Below are 6,000 nucleotides of genomic sequence, written 5' to 3' on the forward strand. Positions count from 1 at the left end.
TCTAAGATATAGGGAAAAAAACTGAAAAAAAAAGTTTAAAAAATGTGAAAAAATATTAAAAGTTCAAATCACCCCCCTTTCAATAGAACTGATATAAAATATAATAAACAGTAAAAATCCCAGACACATTAGGTATCGCCGCATTCCAAAATGCCCGATATATCAAATATAAAAACGGTTATGGCCGGTGGTGACCTCCGGAACGGCAAATGGTGCCCAAATGTTCGAAATGCGACTTTTACACCTTTTTACATAAAAAATGTAAAAAAAAAAAATTATCAAAATGTTGCACAGTCCTCAAAATGGTAGCAATGAAAACATCGGCTCATTTCGCAAAAAATGAAACCACCCCAGCTCCGTACACCAAAGTATGAAAAAGTTATTAGCGTCAGAAGATGGCAAAAAAATTTTTTTATTTTTTGTACACATTCGTTTAATTTTTGAAAATGTATGAAAATGCCATAAAACCTATATAAATTTGGTAGCAGAGTGAAAGTCGTAAAAACTAAGCCCACAAGAAGCCCACAATTTTTCCACATTTGGAATTTTTTTCCGGCTTCCCAGCACACGGCATGGAATAATAAATAACATCACGGGAAAGTAAAATTTGTTACGCACAAAATAAGCCCTCACACAGCTCTGTACATGGAAAAATGAAAAAGTTATGGATTTTTAAGATGAAGAGCGAGAAATGAGCAAAAATACCCTGCGTCCTTAAGGCGTTAAATGTACTCAGGATAATATACATCTCATGGATATTGTAAACTCTGATCTGTTTTATCTTTCTTTCTATGTGTCAGATACTAGTACAATGTTCAGAAGGTAAATGAAAGTGTACTGTATATACACCTATACCCTGATAATGTAACCACATGTCAGCACACAGCATCACACAGTACTAGATGGATCATGAAGTGTCTGCTGAGAGAGTATCCGCCCACAGTCTGGAAATTTGCACTAACCATTAATGAGTGATAGGAGCTAAAACAGCAATAAAACTGGGTAAAATTGTAAAGTAAGGGGTTAAAATGATCTTTATTGTATAAACATCACAAGGGGAATGAAATTTGAGAATTTTCTTTCATTGGGTAACATGGTGTAGAGATGACAATGTCCCATTAAGTTACACCGCAGCATGTCACCCCAGAGACTCTCATAAATTACCATTATAACCTTTATAATGACAGTGTCCCTTTAATAGACATCCAGCCTTTATTACTGTCATATGATTGGCACGCTGCCCCTACGAGGGAAAAGAATCTATTAACAATTCTGACACAAATAATCCATTTTAGGATAATACAAAAAAGTGTATTTACCATTGGACCTAATATACTAGCAGGTCTTTTAAAATAACAGCAAGCTGCAGCGAGACCCAGTCCAAAATATTCCCTGTCATTCATCAATTACTTTCAGCTGAATTGCATCTGTATAATCAATGTCCTGCGCGGAGCACAAGGCAAATTATGGAGTACATTGAAGGACACCAAGTTGCTATTTCAATTCGTTTACAATCCAGAGGACAATAAAAATTGGAAAACAAAGTGCAATCAATAATACAGATTGTTTAGTTCATTCTTTTGATATGATCTTGGATGCACAATGCATGAAAAATGACAGAGCTTTGTTTATAATCTGCAATGGATAAAAAGGCATAATAAATGGTAAACATCAAAAGTATAATGAGTATTCATGCAGAGCTGAAAGGCTCTTGTTGAAATTGGAATCTGATCTGAAAGTGGCACTAAGATGATTATTTCATCACATGATACACAATACACAGACGTGCTCTGAAGTCACTTGCTCGCTCCATACAAGAACCAGGCCATGTAATAATCTTCAATCATGGTCATTGCGTTCATTGAGTAGAGTAATCCCATAAATCAGAGAGACCAAAGGTGAGGTCAGGAATCAGTTACTTATGCACAGAATAATGTCTGTACAATGAACAGTGAAGAATGGCATCCACAAGCCCCAATTATTAAAGGGAATGTGTCACCAAGATCTTTTTTTAATTGGAAGAACAAATACCTTATATACTCGAGTATAAGCCTAGTTTTTCAGCACAAAAAAAGTGCTGAAAAACCCAAACTCGGCTTATACTCGAGTCAAAAAAATAAATATATCTAAACTCACCTTTCCGGCGACCCCTGTATATCTTCTGTGCGATCTGTCTGGCAGCGGCGGCAGGCTATATACACTGGGGCAGGGTCTGTCAGGCTATATACACTGGGGCAGGGTCTGTCAGGCTATATACACTGGGGCAGGGTCTGGCAGGCTATATACACCTGGGCAGGGTCTGGCAGGCTATATACACCTGGGCAGGGTCTGGCAGGCTATATACACTGAGGCAGGGTTTGGCAGGCTATATACACTGGGGCAGGGTCTGGCAGGCTATATACACTGGGGCAGGGGCTGGCTGGCTATATACTGGGGAGGCTGTGACCAATGCATTTCCCACCCTCGGCTTATACTCGAGTCAATAGGTTTTCCCAGTATTTTGTGGTAAAATTAGGGGCCTCGGCTTATACTCGGGTCCGCTTATACTCGAGTATATACGGTACTATGCATAACATTTTTTTATCTAATTTTTATTGCCAATTGTAGATGTTACTTATTGTATTTTCTGTCATAGGGTGGTTTGTGAATCATGGACATAGCGTGAAAGGATTTCCACTGACCACAGCCCCAGGGAATGTAGTCATAGCATCATAGTGATATATGAAGCAAGGAGTCCCTTTTTCCCTAGTGAACACCATTATCAAACTGAAATTCGCTGATAAGGAGGGATTTCTTGTATTATATATCACTTTAAAATGCAATTTGACCGGATCTCAAAAAATGTTCCTTTGATTTTCTTTCTATTTCAACACACATATAAAATGTCTTGGAGCTGGTAAAACAATCCCACCACAGACTTCAGTGAGAATAAGACGCCATTTAGACACGAAAGTGCTGCAGTTTTTTCCTCAAATCCTCCGTAGCTTGGCTTGCTATATAGAAAAGATATGTATAGACATTGCATAGGTTTCAACAGGTATACAAACTTTTATTTCACATCTACTCATATAAAATGGATAAAAATTTGCTTATACAAATCCTGACCCCGACCCAGAGTTTCACCTCTCAGCGTCTTCCACGGGATGAGCATTATATATCACTGGATACTGAAGGCCTTTGATAGACAGACAGACCACAGTTGCCTAAAACAGACCTTGCTTGATCAACAATCAAGTGCTTTTTACCTCTATACAGAAAATGGAGCTATAGTTTAACTGTATGACCTCCGCCGATCTGACATCTCAGATCATGTTTATCAGCTGCTGAAAACATAAGTTCCCTGAAACCTAAAAACCCCTTTAACAACAGTTCAGATAGACAGTGGGATACTATGGAATGGAGATTATCCATTGACTCCTATTGGTAAGTTTAGTTGGCATCAGTGGCGTAAAAAGACCCCAGTGGGCCCTGATGCAAACTTAGAATTGGGGCCCCCAAATACCTAAACCCTCACTGCAGCACCCATCCTGCACGTAACACTTTAGAATACACATATACCATATATACATTTTACAGACATAAGCACACAAACACTACATGTGCATAACTCACATATGTAAACACAGCACCACATATACTCTACATACCCTTTATATACGCTACACATACAAATACACACCCCAAATAAAAGAAACACTGAAATACAGTTGCACATAATATATATACCCACAGCAATACCCACAAAGCTGTACAATACTAATATTAGTGTAGTAATGAATACACCATATACATAAATATATACCAGCTGGGAATATACTGGACATTACTATATAGCACCAAAAAATGAATGCACACCAGGGCTGGCATCAGGTAGATATAGACTTACTGTACAAATCAGTCATAGCTCCGACCTTATACCTCTGACCTGTCGTGGTCTTCTTCCTAGTGGTCTCCTCACAGATGACAATACTTCTCTGTTACAGAACATAGATAACTTCTCCCATGCAGGACTTATTGCTACTGAATTCATCAAAAGACGTTTTCAGTCTCATGCAGCACATCCCAAAAGTGTTCATCTAAAAGCAGCACAGTCACTTAACATATAATGTCACATGGAAAAAAAATCTTTCCAAATTCATATACGGCACCCACTAATTGTTATACAGCAACAACATGCTCTTAATTTATGTCTACTCTCATTCATTAATATTTAGTAGAGCAGTACCCCATTTATTTATATGTAACCCTGCACCCCATCAGCAATCCATATATAGTCAGCAGTGTTCCCAGTAATGAATATGTAGCATAGCAGCCCCTATTACTAGTTCATTTAATTAACACACTGTTCAACAGCGGCCCAGTTCAAAATATTCTTTCTAGAAGCCTCCAAATGTCGAGTAGTCTTCTATTAATATACAAAAGCCATTTCCGGACCTTTGATGGTCCTCCAAAAGTTCTGAAATTGCAGACTGAAAGCAGGCAGAAGGGACGCTTCCTCTGTTGCCCAAGAAGCTGATTCTAGTATCAAATGTAGGAAGTAGGAGATATAATATTCATCCAGCCCAGGGCCCATGGCGGTTTTAATTTGCACCTGGGACCCGAACTTGCAAAGTTCGGTAAAAGCGAAAACTTTGCGTCTCAGGTCCACTCCGCTCTTACAGTGAATCCTTTTCACTTTCAGTTGCCTGCATGCTCCAGCTATAACCTCAGAAGACATAACATTGGTCTCTACTCCACATGTTACAAAAGCCATAACTTTTTTACTGTTCCCTTTCAAAAGCTGTAGAAGGGCTTGTTACCTGTGTGACAAATTATACTTCTTTGTGGCACCATTGAATATTCCATGAAATGTACAGGGAAGATGGAAAATCTTATTCAAAATATAGTGCATTCCATAGAAAAACTTAGTTGGGCAATTTTCTTATGAGTTTCATGTTGATAAGATTCTCTGGTTGCGGCCTAATACTTGCCTCAGCCAAACAGCAGCAGTAGGAGTTACTAGACAGTAGGGGAAATGTATTAATATCTGGTATTTAGACCAGTGCAGAGTAGTACTACACAGGTCTCTGCTGCGCCAAATTAATCATTGGGGCAGATTTATCAAGCTGTCTGAAAGTCAGAATATTCTTAGTTGCCCATGGCAACCAATCACAGCTCAGCTTTAAAATATTCATGAGCACTGGTAAAATGAAAGCTGAGCTGTAATTGGATGCCATGGGCAACTAAGAATATTCTGACTTTCAGACAGCTTGATAAATCTGACCCATTGGGGAAGATTTATCAATGTGTCCCAGGTTTAGTGGAGGAAAACCCTAGACATTTTCTGCGCCAGATTTATCACTGTGTTAATGAATCTGGTGCAGAATAAGACTGTGGGTTTCAAATTTAGACCTACTTTAAAGTGGTCTAAACTCTGCGACACAATTTTTGCCGCGCGGAACATTAAAATAGTCCACGCTCCCTTTTCCACAGGCCACGCCCCCTCAGTTGGACAGGTCGGAAATGGCTAAAAACAGGTCTCAAAAGCCTTGATAAATGTGGTGTAAGGCTTTTCACACTGTTTTTTTTGGCGCAAAACCACCAGAATTGTGGTGCCAGTGCGTTAATACATCCCCCCCCCCATTGTGTCTGATGTGGGTGATTAATCTGGGGCAGTATAAGACTGGTGATCATTCTTTGTACCTCCTATTAGCTGGTCTAGTTTAATGCACCACAATATTGAATTTTTTGGCATACGGACAGAATTTTCGGGCGCATGGACAATTTTCGGCCTGACAATGCCCCCTAGTTACAGGGTCAAAAAACGTTCAATCAGTGGGGTGCATGGAATTTCAGGTGCAAATTACTTCAGATTACTGGATTGATACATCTCCCCCATTGAGCTGACTTGACAGAGACTTTTGCAATCAGAGACCTGAGGTGACAGAGGGTGAATTGCTGGACTGCACAGGAGGAGAGAGGCATTTATAAGCTTATTTGTCATTTTATATCAGCCCCTGC

The sequence above is a fragment of the Engystomops pustulosus genome, chromosome 6, assembly GCF_040894005.1.
Source record: "Engystomops pustulosus chromosome 6, aEngPut4.maternal, whole genome shotgun sequence".
Classification (NCBI taxonomy): Eukaryota; Metazoa; Chordata; class Amphibia; order Anura; family Leptodactylidae; genus Engystomops; species Engystomops pustulosus.